Here is a 15,400-nt window from a genome sequence, read left to right on the forward strand (position 1 = left end):
CACAACCAGTACCGGTACAAAAGGTGAGGAAGTCCCTGTGCACAAGAGCTTACACATATATCTATCGCTTTGATGTGTAAAACCAGCTTAAATCCGTATGATAACCTCTGCAAGTTTTCACCTTGCTTATAATGAGCATTTCTAAAGATCATGAATCTTCTATGTGCCATGGAATCATAAAATATTTCGAGGAGCCTTTACTGTTGCCATTTTTTTTATTTAACTAAGGAAATAGGCATTGAAAAGTAAACAAAATTTTATGTATAAATATTTACTAATTAGATCTCATTTCAGAGTATGTGTGTACCTTTCAATATTGATATTCATTTTTTTAAACTAGTCATAATGACACTGGTATTTATCTAAGAGCTGCCGAGCACGAAGCACTGAAATTTAATTACATTTACAGCTGCCCTCAGGCACCCCGTAGAAACGTGTGTATGTGTCAGTAAGCTCCTTTGGAAATGAGCAGCGAATGTAAACGTGTTATCTGTAGAATACAGCAAAAGCTCTGCCCGCACTCTGAATGTCAGAGGAAGGTGACATGGTTTTAATTTCCCCCTTAAAGACTTTTAACTTGCCACAGAACCCTTACAAAAAGAAGCTTGTGGGGATTTTAAAGCTTCTCTTATTATCTATGAATAACTTGATAAGACATTGAATAAAGTGATATCAGCTGTAACAAAGTGAAATGCACTCAGATAACAAAGTGTAAACCCTTAAATTAATGTTCTAGTATGAATACTATTTATATTTTTTCAGGTTTTTTAATAGATCAACCCATCAATCAATATTTTAAACATGCATTTTCCTACATCGGGTCCAATTACAGTAGGTATGTGAAATGATCGAGTCTCCAGTCTGACCATCCACCAGTAGATGTCTTTTGGCATGAAGGGCACAAAAGAACCACTGCCCACAGCTCTGATCTTATAATATATTGCTTTATGCTCCCTAAACTGATCTGCTTCTGACCTTCTCCTCCCTTCACATCATCCCATTCCCATCTGCATCTCTTGATCTGACTCTGGAAATCCCTTTCATGACTGTCAACGGGGGGCCTCCGGCACCCACGGGGGGGTGTAGTAAGGATCAAGGAGGAAGTCCTTTTCCAGTGAGTCCAGGCAAAGTACAATTCAAGGGAAATCCAGGCAAGGGTTCGAGATGGCAGGCAGCAAGGTTCAAATGTCAGGAAACAGGCAGAAGATCAATAACAGGAAAAACAGGCAAGCAGGGAGACCCAGGAACACAATATAATATTGAGCTATACTCGGGCATCGAACCCGGGTTTCCGGCGTCCTTTTAAGTTTGAATTTGGCGCCACAGCGCGTGACGTCACCGCGCCGGCACTCCGGCGCCGGCGTCCTTGCGCCCACGTGCAGTCCTGGGCGCCGCCATCTTGGATCTGCCGCGCCGGGAGTGAGGTAAGGAGCGCCGATCGCTCATCGTGACAATGACTTAAGGTCCCCATACACGCAAAGATTTTTCTTGCCCAACAACCGATTTTAGCGATGTCCGACCAATCCTTTGAAATTATCGTGTGGTTAGTGGGATTCGAACGATCGTACATCTAACGGTTTTTCAGCCATCTGTCAGAAAATTGATCGGCCAGGTTAAAAAATCTTTATCGGTCCCAGTGCAATCTATCTGTGTTTGCAGGGCCAAGCAGCAAGCTACCCTTTGTTTTCCTGGCAATGTTGCCTGAAATGGTCTTTTTAGTTGATGGACAATTCGTAGGATTGTAAAATTGTTTCGAGATAATTGTGTTCTCACGATGACGATCGGATCTTTTAAAAATCGTTACATCTATGGCCAGCTTTACACTATCTGCACAGAGTATGTCCTCTCCTTGTTTGTTGCACACTTTAAGACCATTGCATGGTCACTGTAGGGCAGGGATCCCCAAACTTTATTATACGTGAGCCACATTCAAATGTAAAAAGAGTTTGAGATGCTAAATAAGGACTGTGATTAGGGTTGCCACCTGCCCGGTATTTTACCGGCCTGGCCGGTAAAAATTAAGCTTGATCCCAATGTTATTATTAGGGGAAATGCATAAAAATATAGGAAGGCCGATATTTTTTTCAAGAAAAGGTGGCAACTCTATCTGTGATTGTCTATTTGATAATCCCTATATGGCAGCCTACTATTTGGCAGTACAACTGGGTTTTATACAACCAAACTTGCCTCCAAGCCAGGAATTTAAAAATAAGCTCCTGCTTTGAGGCCACTGTGAGCAACATCCAAGACATTGTTAAGCAACATGTTGCCCATGAGCCACTGGTTGGGGATCACTGCTTTAGGGCATGATGAAACCTTGTTGCACAAAGGTTTCATCATGGTTTGATACCAAGCAAGACACTATCTACATGAAAAAGTGTATCCTCTCCTTGTTTGTTAATCATGATAAGACCATTGTGCAATCACTGTAGGACATGCTTGCTGCACCGAAGTTTTGGTTTTATACCAAGCAGGTCTCTATATCAGGGAAGAATATGCATGTCCTTATTTGTGTTGGATCCATTCCACAGCCACTTTGCCAAAATTGCATCCAAAGACAAATTGGCTGTTGACAGTAATGTCCGTGTACCATTGTGAAATGAACTAAAAATACTGAAGGTCTCACTAGAACCTGAAGCTTTTAATTTCAAAATGCTCTCAGTCAATGCACACTAAGATGCTGTGTAAATAATTAGTAATAATATTGTTCACCAAGGGAACGGAAATGTCATGCTACAAGAAAATCTAATCCTTATACATAGTTGACTTGTAATGTACCATTTGGGTAGCTTTACATTTTAAAGGCCAGCACATAAATGAAAAACATGTCCCTGTACAATGACAAATGCTTCTGCAACCCTATCATTGACTTGTAAAATTAGAGAATCTATTTTCATGACGTAACTTTTAGTAGGTTCCACCTTTTCGGGATGAAACAGTTGGACAAAAGCAGAGGTCTATTAGCACTGTACCAAATAGTTGTGCAGGAAAAGGGTTAAGAGGCAGGGCAGCATTGTTTTCAGCAGAATGTTCACAGATACAGATAATGTTACTGTGAGACTTTCTACCACCCACACTGAGCTCACTGAGCTGAAGTTAAATCCTGTAAACGCCACATTGTACAAAACATCAAATACAAAAGACAGTGCACAAAGCTGTCAAAGAAAACGTGGGGCTGGCTGTGTAGCACAAATGCGGCACAAGTTACTTTCTGTACTTGCTGATTGTTACTTAGCAGTCTTCTTGCTGACATGAACACCTTGTTTGCCTGGGCTGTCAGATAATACATACCCTGTAGCTTGGGTCTTTTGTAACAGCAAGCAAAACCTTGCCCTTTAACCGCATGGCTAAATGCTGTTCTAGCATGTGTATGTAAGCACGTTTCCCATGAAATGATCTGGGAAAGATTTTACACCAAAAAAAAATTTTGGTGATAGAAGTAAATTATTGGATTACACGCTAGGGTTAAAGGAACAGTAACACCAAAAAAAAAATGAAAGCGTTCAAAGGGGTTGTTCACCATCCCACACTTTTTCAGTTCAGTTGCTCACCAGAAATAAAGACTTTTTTCAATTACTTGATTGAAGTTTGAAATTATGTTTTTCTAAAGCAGCTCTGGGAGCTGCTAAAACTAAATTGCTACATTTAGTTGATACATTTCTTGTATTTGTCCCTGCTGAGCAGAATCTCTGAGTTTTATTAAAGGCAGCTGATACAATAATTGCAAATATTCCGCAGATGCTGCTGAGAAATGTAACTAATGTAACAAACTGTCGTGTAGCTGTGAGGGCAGCCATTCAAAGCTAAAAAAAGGAGAAAATGGGATTCAAATTCACACACATACAGGAGGTAATTTATAAAGTTTGCGCAGTACTTATTTATTCGCAAATGGTTGTATTACCCATGTTTTTTCCTGAACGCTGAAATATTGTACTCCTGTGCCAGTCTTTCCGGTTTTTGCGAATTTGCTTTGAGAATAAACCAAGTTTGCCCACAATGCAGCATTTCCCCCAGAATTCCTGCATTGTTGCTGTCACTTGGGAAGTATAAAATAGCATCTGATGGTCTGAAGGTTATGGTAGCTCCAGAGTTCCCTTGTGTCAATAGGTGCAGTAGCGATTGATGCGGAACAGGAGGAAGACCAGTGCTACTCCTGCCATGAGGCAAGGTGAGAACCTTGCCTCAGGTGGCAGTGAGCGGCCAGTTACAAGGGGCGGCAACAAGCCTTTTAGAGCCAAATTTTTTTTAAACCGGAAATTCAGCTCTGCTATTGCAGAAAGCAATATAGCGCTCATTGTGCTAGCGATGCAGCCCCTTTTGACCAGCTCCGATGCTAAACTTTTAAGCGCAGAACGGGAGAGGGGGCGGCATCGGGGTTAAGCGGAAGAGCAGTGGATACTTGGCCTGTGGAGAAACACAGGCCACTAACTACCATCGTACGGCCCTGGCCTAAAGCTCTAATATGGCATAAATGAAAGAACCTAACGTTATAAACATACCAATTATTACTTTGTAACTGGTTATGCCTGAAGTGTTCTGCACAACAGCAACTTTCACTCCATATTTCTAGATGTAATATATTTTGTGCAGCTTTCTCTTGTCCCCTCAGGCTGACAGTTAGAACGTGATGTTAGTGCTAGGAACTGGTAACTACTTACAAGAAATTCTAGGTATCAGTAGCTCTGTTTAGCTTGGTCAAATTTCAATGAATTCCAAATATTTACAGGTTATGCCACCCAGAGTTACTTAACAAAAAATATTTGTTTAGCAGAAATATTCAGCTTTATATGTTTGACACAGTGTTCTCAAGGGTCATATTATAATTAAATGATAGTGTTGTAGATAAAAATCATTTGGATCACGTATTGCCCACAGACCTTTAGTTGGACAGCCCTGTGCAGTCTTTTACTTTATGCACATTTACTCAGCTTTGCCTTTGCTAAATTGTCACCTAGGAGTCTGCTATGGACATAGGTGTAGCCTGAGTATAGTTAGGAGCACTGTACGGTCACAGCATTGGTCTCTTATGAAGCTTTCTTGGTTTCTTGAGAGCTATTTCAGCCAACTAACTATGCTTTTCTAGACAGAATGACTTGGAATCTCACTTCCAGGGATTCTCTTCTGCAAAAAGAGACCTTAAAACATCTAAAGACAAACCAGCACCTACTATTATGGGGAACTTTCTCTTAAAGGAATTGTACAGTGTAAAAATAAAAACTGGGTAAATAGACAGGCTGTGCAAAATAAAAAATGTTTCTAATATAGTTAACTAGCCAAAAATGTAATTTATAAAGGCTGGAGTGATTTTATATATAACATGTCAGTCAGGACACTACTTCCTGCTTTTCAGCTCTCTTGGTTTACACTGACTGGTTACCCTGGTTACCAGGCAGTAACCAATCAATCAGAGACTTGAGGGGGGGCACATGGGTCATATCTGTTGCTTTTGAATCTGAGCTAAATGCTAAGGATCAATTACAAACTCACTGAACAGAAATGTCCCATGTGGCCCCCCTTCAAGTCGCTGACTAACTCAGAGTTATAGAGCTGAAAAGCAGGAAGTTGGATTATGGCTGTTTTATTAGACATCTGTTCACTCCCGCCTTTATATATTACATTTTTGGCTAACTAACTATATTAGAAACATTTTTTATTTTGCACAGCCTATCTATTTACACAGTTTTTATTTTCACACTGAACTGTTCCTTTAAGAAAAGGAAGTTCAAGGACCAGACTATCACTAGTATAGCTTGGGCCAACTAAAATTCCAGGAATATTGGAACAGTGACAGAGACAACCTTTCAACCATTTTCCCTCTGCAAAATATATTGCATATTCAAAATGGCCTTTGAATTAAACATATAATATATATATACAGTACAAATACATCCAGATGCTCACCAATGAGATACTGTGATAATGAAGCTGGAGGAACTACAGTTCCCTCCACGCTAGCAAAAATAGAATTTACTGGCCCCACAAACTTATTCCACTTCCATACCTCCCAACTGTCCCGTTTTCAGCAGGGCCAGTCTAACTTTTGACAGCTCAAACTGCAGTCCCGTGTTTGTTCTGAAAAATCCAGACTTTCTCTGCACTGAACAGCCAGAAAAAGAAACAACGTTTCTAACTTAATTGGCTTTTGGCAAGGAGGCCATAACAGCCACCAGGTGCAACTACAGTTTTGAGATAAGCAAATAAGTAATTATAACAATTTAGATAAGGAAGTCCCTTGGGAACAGCTTAAAGGGCAATTCACCTTCATTAGCAAAACTGTAATAACTGAAAAAAAACAGAAATATGTTCAAACTTTCATAACCTGCCAAATTTTGTAAAATAAACATTGTAATTAGGGGTGTAGCCACAAAAATGTGCGTGGTCAGAAATGTTTTCCCTCTTTTTATTTCCAAAATGTTGGGAGGTATGCACTGTCATTTATTAAAATTCCACATCTGTTATGACCTCATGGTGTCCTCTCCACTCCAGATCCACAAAAGCTGTGTCTCTATTGTCACAGTCCTTTCCCCATCTACTATCTGTGAGCCAAATTGATTGTGGATGCTGGGAGTAATAGATTTATAGCAACTGGAATGAGTTCCTCTATCTGTCCCTGGCATCACCTATTATATGGGTAAATCCAGTTGCTAATTGAAGACATGCAAAATTATGGGAAGATGAAGGATCTAGCTTTGAGCAACAAATTACACAGCAAGACAAACGTTTAACTGGAACTGTGTCAATGCAAAAATCAATATTATAAACAAAGTAAATTACATAAATATGGCACACATCATAACTGTCAGCGTCCACAGAATTATAAAATATAATATGGCATTTGTTCATTTAGCATGTGTATTCTTTGTTATATCTACTTTGTTTTAACTTTACATAACAGTAAAGAATAAATAACGTTTTATGAAAGTCAAGGCTCACACATAAATGTTAGAATGATTTAAAATGTGCAGTGAACTTATGACTCCTGTGCATTCTGTGTAGGTCTATTTTTATCTTCTTTATGAAAATGTCTAGTCTAGAATGACAATAAAAAATCTGCCAGCAGCCCAGATCTGAGAATGTATTACCCTCTATCTAGTTGTAAAACAGAAAAGGCTGTGAAGGGGTTTAGGGTTACTTAAAATTGACAACCAAATTTGCTAATGTATACGCTCAAGGCCAAAAATATTTCACAATGAGGCTTTCCCCACTAAATATAGTAGAGTTTCCTGGAGAATATTTATTTATGGAGTCTAGGATTGTGTGCCATCTGCAAATGACCTTACAGCTATTTCTTTGATAATAAAGTTAGTCCCGTACCAGTTGGATGGAGAAAAGGAATTCTGTACATCCCTCGCCCAGGGTTGCATTGAATGTCTCTGCATCTGAATGTACTGAGACTAGTTGTCAACAAAGGATTAAAGCAAAACTTGATTATGGGGGTTGTCTGCACCTACGTTTACAGAGACTACTCTGCAACCAAGTATTATATCTGTTCTTTGGGAATTATAAAACACAAGAGACCTTGGGAGGTAAACTAGTCACATAAGTCAAAAGTTGAATAAGTTGAAATTCTGTTTCAATTCTGTACAATATCAGGAGGGTCCAAGGCAGCATGGATTTACCAAAGGAAGGTCTTGTCCAATAAATCAAATAGATTTTGGACTAGGTGACTGGAATAGTTCTGTTGATACAGCTTATTGTCCCCACTGAGCCACATGGACTTTATGTTTAAAGGATAAGTAAGGGTTTAAAATAAATGAATGTAAAATTGATGAGAGTGCTATTCTAAGAACGTTTGCAATGAGCATTCGTTATTTCGTTTTCGTTTTGCTAGAAAAAGGTAACTACTTACAAGAAATTCTAGGTATCAGTAGCTCTGTTTAGTTTGGTCAGATTTCAATGAATTCCAAATATTAATAGGTTATGCCACCCAGAGTTACTTAACAAAGAATATTTGTTTAGCAGAAATATTCAGCTTTATCTTATTGACACAGTGTTTTCAAGGGTCATATTATAATACAATGATAGTGTTGTAGATAGAAGTCTTTTGAACAATTCAGAATGGTGGCCATAAAAATCTCTTGGAAGGACCACGTATTGCCCACAGACCTCTAGTTGGACAGCCCTGTGCAGTCTTTTACTTTATGCACATTTACTCAGCTTTGTCTTTGCTAATCTTTCACCAAGGAGTCTGCTATGGACATAGGTGTAGCCTGACTATAGTTAGGAACACTGTATGGTCACAGCCATGGTCTCTTATGGAGCTTTCTTGAGAGCTATTTCAGTCAACTAACCACCTTTCTAGACAGAATGACTTGGAATTTCAGTTCCAGGGATTCTCTTCTGCAAAAAGAGACCTTAAAACATCTACAGACAAACCAACACCTACTATTACTGGGAAACTTCTCTTAAGAAAAGAACGTTTTTGGAAGGACCAGCCTATAACTAGTAGCTTGGGCCAACTAAAATTCTAGCAATATTGTTGGAACAAAGACAAAGACAAACGTTCCTCCAGATACACCAAAGCTGTGTCTCTATTGTCACAGTCCCTTCTACCATCTGTGAGCCAAATTGATTGTGGATGCTGGGAGTAATATATTTATAACAACTGGAATTAGTTCCTCATCTGTCCCTGGCATCACCTATTATGTGGTTAAATAGTTCTGTTGATACAGCTTATTGGATTTATTTTTAAAGGATAAGTAAACTAACTTAAAATAAGTGAATGTAAAATTGACGACAGTGCTATTTTTGCAATGTGCATTTTTTATTTATTTTGTTTTCATTTCAAGATATTAAGGGATACATGTATTGTTAATATGAAGGAATTTGTTCCAACAGCTCCACCTGCTGGTCAGTTTCCAACCAGTCTGACCACCAAGGAGGTTGTCAGGAGAAAGAGGCTGCTCTGATGTTCTTCTGCTTAGGAAAGATTTGAAAAAAGGTTTCTATATTTTATCCTAAGCAGAAGAACATCAGAGCAGCCCTCTTTCTTTCTCCTGACAACTTTCTTGACTACTTGGTGGTTAGACTGGTCAGAAACTCACTAGTAGGTGGCTCTGTTGTAACAAAATTAATTCATATTAACAGTACATGTATCCCTTAATATCGCAGAATGAAAAAAGAATTAACATAATGTAAATTACATAAGTTCTTAGAATAACACTCTCATCAATTTTACATTCACTTATTTTAAAGGTTTACTGAACCTTTAAGACAACTATCCAAATTCCAAATTCTCTTTTAAAACTGTACCTATTTCAGGGTAATGTCTATGCTGGCATAAATTATGGTATCTATCTGTAAAGGCTATGAAAATTCCTAGACTATGTAGTAGAATACTATTCACCTCGTCACTTTTTGACCTTATGTCTGGTGACACGAGTCCATGCCCCTCTGGGCTGCTCATATACCTCCCAAATTTTTACTTTCTTACTTACACATTATCCTAAGTCATAACCCACAGAGACCACTTCCAGAAATTCCTCTGTCCACCCAAAAGTCAATTTTCCACCAAGTGTTGCTCTATTTTGGGTCTGTGATTTGAGAATGCTCAGTAAAAAACTGGACCATTGGGAGGTATGTGGTCTCTTTTGGCTCCTGGTATAGATTTAAACTATTGGAATGATAAGGAAGGTTGTAACTAGCCTTCCTGGAAGACATTGCCAATTTGGAAAAGACTACACTTGCAAGATTAGCAACTTTAGTACTTCAATCTCCATTAAGAACAGAAAATGCAAAAATAAAAATAAACTGCAAGAGCTAGAACTGAACTGTCATGTAGTTCAGCAGTGGACTCACAAGACGTAGTGCTGGGGCACATAAATGTACTTATAAGCCACTTATAGTTTCCTTCTTTTGCTGATAGGATAATAAGTAAAAAAAAACCAGAAGAAACCTTTAAAGAGTTGAAAATGTTTAAGGGTTTAATTAACTTTTAAGACCAGACTTTAAAACTTAAACAGTGCAAACACTGCATGATAATAATGCGTTTAAGTCAAGACAAACCACATGTAGCATGTAACATGTATATGTTTTTGATGCAGTTTTGACATGAACAACAAAGAAAGGGAGTTGGTTGTGCAAAGTAGCCAGGAAAAGAAAGTAGGACTGTGGTGGAAGAAGCAATTGTAGATGAAAGAGAGAAGTTTCCATTTTGAAAAATCTGGTCAGACCACAGTGACAGAAGGCTACACAAAGAACCAATAGTATAATAAACACAGAAGGCCACTCTAGCAACCTGGAGGCTTTTAGCAGATGTTCTGCAAAATGGCCCATGGCCTTAGGACTGAGCTATGAAATAATAATATAAAAAAGATTCAAGAATGCAAGGCAAGGTCTCATATGTATATTTTGGAGGACAGAAGTCAGAGAGCAAACATAGATAATACGAAGTTGTTCCATCACAAGTTATACTCACTTAAAATTCCATGGGCACGCTACTGCTCGTATATTAAATGAATATGCTTGAATATGCTTCTTGTCTGATGACGTCTGATGATGGCCCTGGAAAAGTGGAACACAATTCTAAAATATACAGTATCTTATATAATACTTCACAAAACATGATGCCATTTTTTAGGTTTATTTGCATGTTATTGCTTCGCACTGGTGTTAGAGCCCTGCATGTGGCATGTTTATCAATGTGCAAAAATTATTTTCAGTCCCACAAAATTTCAATGTAGAAAACTAATTTTGGACATCCCCCACCCAGGGTTGCATTAAATAGTTACATAGTTGAATCGGGTTGAAAAAAAGACAAAGTCCATCAAGTTCAACCCCTCCAAATGAAAACCCAGCATCCATACACACACCCCTCCCTACTTTTAATTAAATTCTATCTACCCATACCTATACTAACTATAGAGCTTAGTATCACAATAGCCTTTGATATTATGTCTGTCCAAAAAATCATCCCAGCCATTCTTAAAGGCATTAACTGAATCAGCCATCACAACATCACCCGGCAGTGTATTCCACAACCTCACTGTCCTCACTGATTCTTAGTCTATTAAAAGTAGTTGTCCACAAAGGATTGAAGTAAAACTTGATGTATTATGGGGTTGTCTGCATCTCCTTTCACATAACCATAGAAGCATGTTCTTTGTAATTGGAAAACACATGAGACCTTGGCAGCTGAGAAAGTCACATCTAAAGCCGCATCTAAATAAATCTAAAATATATTTTATATAATACTGCAAAAACCATGATAATCCTTTTTTTAGTTTGTTTGCATGTTACTGCTTGGTACTCATGTTAGAGCTCTGTACTCTTCTCGTCTATGTGTGCCATATTTATAGTTTAGATTCAATTTAAATTAAGAAAGGCTGTTTTATGTTTAGTTACCTTTTACATTGGTACTTCATAATATTGGTGTTTGCTGCTTCCTAAACTGAATGTTTCAGAAAAGAATACAAAGCTCTCATATGTTATTGTGTGCCCGGGGTCACTGATCACAATACACAGCTGTATTTTGACTAACTCTCCCACATGTTTCAGGTGCTCAGACATTAATAGAATTTATTCTATAATCAAAACAAAATGCTACAATAAATGGCAGCTGCTGTGCTATACAGAGGATAGATCATTGCTTAGTCTACTTTAATTATAACCCACGGACTGTGCCTTTTCTAGTTTATTGGGGCACCCTGGATGGCTATAGCATAAACACTTCTTAATACATTTAAATTAAGTTTTTGTATGATGTGGTTTGGTTAAAGAAGAGGGACCCAGCAACTCACCTTAAGACAGTGTTGTCTAGGTGCTTTAAACACATATTCCAATTAATTATAAATTCTGTTCTAGAAAGCATTAAATGGCCACTATATATTTACTTTCCTTTTCTTCTTTTTTTAAATAATAGAAATATATTTATTTTTTTACTTTTTTTCATTGGCTAGCATGGAGCATGAGGTGTGGTTTCATACTTGAGTGTGGAAAGCTAAAAATATCCACTAACAGTCCTTTACAGGAATAACAGCGGCAGGGATAAAACCTTACATTTTATTACACTGTTTACAGAGAAATAAACTAAAATTATGCCAGCCCAGGAATTCCCCTGAATACAATGAAGCGGGAAAAATGTAGTGCAATATAATATATTGAAAACAACAAACAAGACTTTGATCATTTATATTAAATAACACTTTTATTAGGAACACATAGCAATCGATAATCTGTCAGTTTCTAGAAGAGTGAGATTGTTTTGTAGTTTTTTTTGTTACAGTGTATTCACTGCTTGTAAATTTTTGGTCTGATATAAAGTTCAAAAACATTCATATTTTAATAGATAGGGGCCGATTCACCAAGGGTCGAATATCGAGGGTTAATTAACCCTCGATATTCGACTGGGAATTAAAATCCTTCGACTTCGAATATCGAAGTCGAAGGATTTTAGCGCAAATAGTTTGATCGAACGATCAAAGGAATAACCCTTCGATCGAACGATTAAATCCTTTGAATCAAACGATTCGAAGGATTTTAATCCATCGATCAAAGGATTATCCTTCGACCAAAAAAACTTAGGCAAGCCAATGGGGACCTTCCCCATAGGCTAACATTAAGTTTGGTAGGTTTTAGATGGCGAACTAGGGGGTCGAAGTTTTTTCTTAAAGAGACAGTACTTCGACTATCGAATGGTCGAATAGTCAAACGATATTTAGTTGGAATCCTTCGATTCAAAGTCGAAGTCGTAGTCGAAGGTCGAAGTAGCCCATTCGATGGTCGAAGTAGCCCAAAAAGCACTTCGAAATTCTACGTGTTTTTACTTCGAATCCTTCACTCGAAGTTAGTGAATCGGCCCCATAATGTAATAACAGCAAAGTCACCATATACAGGTATGGGACACATTATCCAGAATACTCGGGACCTGGGGCTTTCCAGATAACGGGTCTTTCTGTAATTTGGATCTTCATACCTTAAGTCTACTAGAAAAGCATGTAAAAATAAATAAACCCAATAGGCTGGCTTTGCTTCCAATAGGGATTAATTATATCTTAGTTGGGATCAAGTACAAGCTACTGTTTTATTATTACAGAGGTAAAAGGAAATCATATTTAAAAATGTGGATTATTTCATTATAATGGAGTCTATGGGAGACAGACTATTGTACTTACATGACCTCAGCTTTAATGAATTAATTCTTCAGATCTATGGTGTAAAAGTGAAAAGATTCCCCTTTTAGAGAGGTGATTTTATTTGGGTGGTCAACTCTCAAAACCAAAGAATATTTCCCATAGATTACGAAGAATAATTCCCTAGCCCACAGTAGACCAGAATCTAACTTTTACTGGTCACCTTTTTAAATACAAATACCTAGAGCAATATCATATAAACTGTATATAAAAATAAATATTAGGCTTGGTCCTATAGGAGAAAAGCACAACAGAATCACATACCAAACATTCTGTATATGAGGAATTTATCTGATGGCTCCGCCAAACCTACAGGCAAAGGGATTACATAGAGAGGACAAAGGCAGGTTTCATGTGTGATAAACAGGATTGGATGCAGGTGTCTCAAAATAAATTTAGAGATAAAGTCTGCAAAACAGTTTCAAAAGAAAGAAAACACTTCTTTTAATTTGCATTCTTTTCTATCAAAACATCCTGCTGGGAAGCAGCTCATTTGGCTCTAATGATTAATGAGATCCAGAATCATTGCACCAAACTGGCCTTATGCAATAACTACTTAATTTCTGGGTTGATGATTGTTGTCATTGTTCATTTATAGAAAAATAAATCTTTCTGCAACAGTTGATTTCCTTTATGTTGAGCATCTGGCTTCTGTAACATTTTGAGAGCATTGAAATGTATTCATGCACCTATGTCTGCCATAACTGCTAATGTGCATTTCTGATAAAATTGCAAAGTCTCAGGGCGACAGAGTCAACAGTCAACTATTCTGCAACAACAACCACAGCATCTCATTCAGAAACCCACTTTTTCCTAAAAAAAAAATGTTTCCCCTGTTAAAAGGATCCTGATGCCTATATAAAGACTTACAGAAAATTTGAAAATGTTTACCAATTTCTTTAAAGAATTCAAAAACATGTTCCATATTTCTGTCTACTCAGTTTATGAAAGCTAAAACAAAACCTGCAAAGAATAAATTAGGGTTCATTATAGCCATGGTTGGACTGGGCCGGCGTGACACCGGGAAAAAGCCTGATGGTTCCCGCCAGCCCAGATCCGAACCCACATCCACGATAGGAAGGCTTCTTAATGCCGAAAAAACATTGAGTGCCGGCACAGCACGGGGGTGGGGGGGGGGGTGGAGGGGTACCCTGGGGCAGCAGCCCTGGTGGGCCCTGGGCCCCCCAGTCTGAACCCAGGCAATTCTGGGGCTGCTCCCACCTGAGCCTGGATACCGCCCCCCTCCTCGCCTGCTCCGTGCTTAAAAATTAGCATCGGAGCGGGTTTAAGGGGGCAGCATCGCTAATGCATTGAGTTAAAACCCAGAAGTTCGGCTCTTAAAGTTACAAGAGGCGGCTCTTTGCCGCCCCTTGTAACCGGCCGCTCGCTGGTTCTCACCTTGCCTCATGGCAGGAGCGGCTCTGATAGCCACCTACATCATTGGGCCTTGGAGGTGCACATTGAAAGTTGTAGATCTATGTCTGGAGCTCCCAAGATAATACCTGTTGTAAGAAAGACAGCCTCTTACTGGCTAACATGTTCCTACATTTTTAAAAAAAATTATGTATTTAATGTTTGTAAGCTAAATGGTAGCACTAGCTTTTGTACATTGTTGTTTCTTAATGCATTTTAGTAACTTCGGGAGGCAACCCTTATTGCATATATGCTTAACCAATATATTCCAAGGCCAATAAGAGAAACCTATCTCTCTCATTCCATCACATTGGATAATCAAAGTATCATCATCATCATCATAACTTTTTAGTCAGTAAAATAGATAAAAAAAAGCCAAATACGTGTATTAAAAATAATTCTTGGGAATAAACTGACCTACTTTAGGAACATCAATGGGTGGTAATGCAAGAGAGGACAAACAGTGGGAGCTGTTAATGCCTCTGTCTATATAATTACTCAGATCAAAAAGACAGTTTGCATTCAATACATTGTGCCTGTGTCTTCATGGGGCTGATTTACTTACATTCATATCTGCTTTTTCCCCCCATGAATCTTATTTTTTTTCTCTCTAAAACTCGATTTGAGATTTAAAAACCACAAAAACTCTAATACAAAACTTCTCCAAGTAAAAGCAGTCCAGATCCTATAGAAGTCAATGAGAACTGCGCTGATTCTATTGGATTTTTTTTTTTTTTTAAACCATTCTGACTTTTGAAGGTTTTCAGATTTTTAGTATTAATTGTCCAAAAACCTCAAACTTTAATACATTGTTTTTTTTACAGAGTTTCAAAAAAGCTCTAATTCTACAAAAAATT

General features: G+C 38.1%; 1 long non-coding RNA gene across 7 annotated transcripts in view; it reads right to left on the reverse strand.

The window, feature by feature from the left end:
* Window positions 1-15,400, reverse strand: part of LOC108716608 — a 442,310-nt gene that overhangs the window by 136,545 nt on the left and 290,365 nt on the right. For all 7 annotated transcript variants that reach the window (XR_005961207.1, XR_005961210.1, XR_005961206.1 and 4 more), the window contains one exon: window positions 10,418-10,503. This is a non-coding gene — a long non-coding RNA (uncharacterized LOC108716608). The remainder of the gene's footprint in view (window positions 1-10,417; window positions 10,504-15,400) is intronic.

Source organism: Xenopus laevis, chromosome 5L (genome assembly GCF_017654675.1).
Source record: "Xenopus laevis strain J_2021 chromosome 5L, Xenopus_laevis_v10.1, whole genome shotgun sequence".
NCBI lineage: Eukaryota > Metazoa > Chordata > Amphibia > Anura > Pipidae > Xenopus > Xenopus laevis.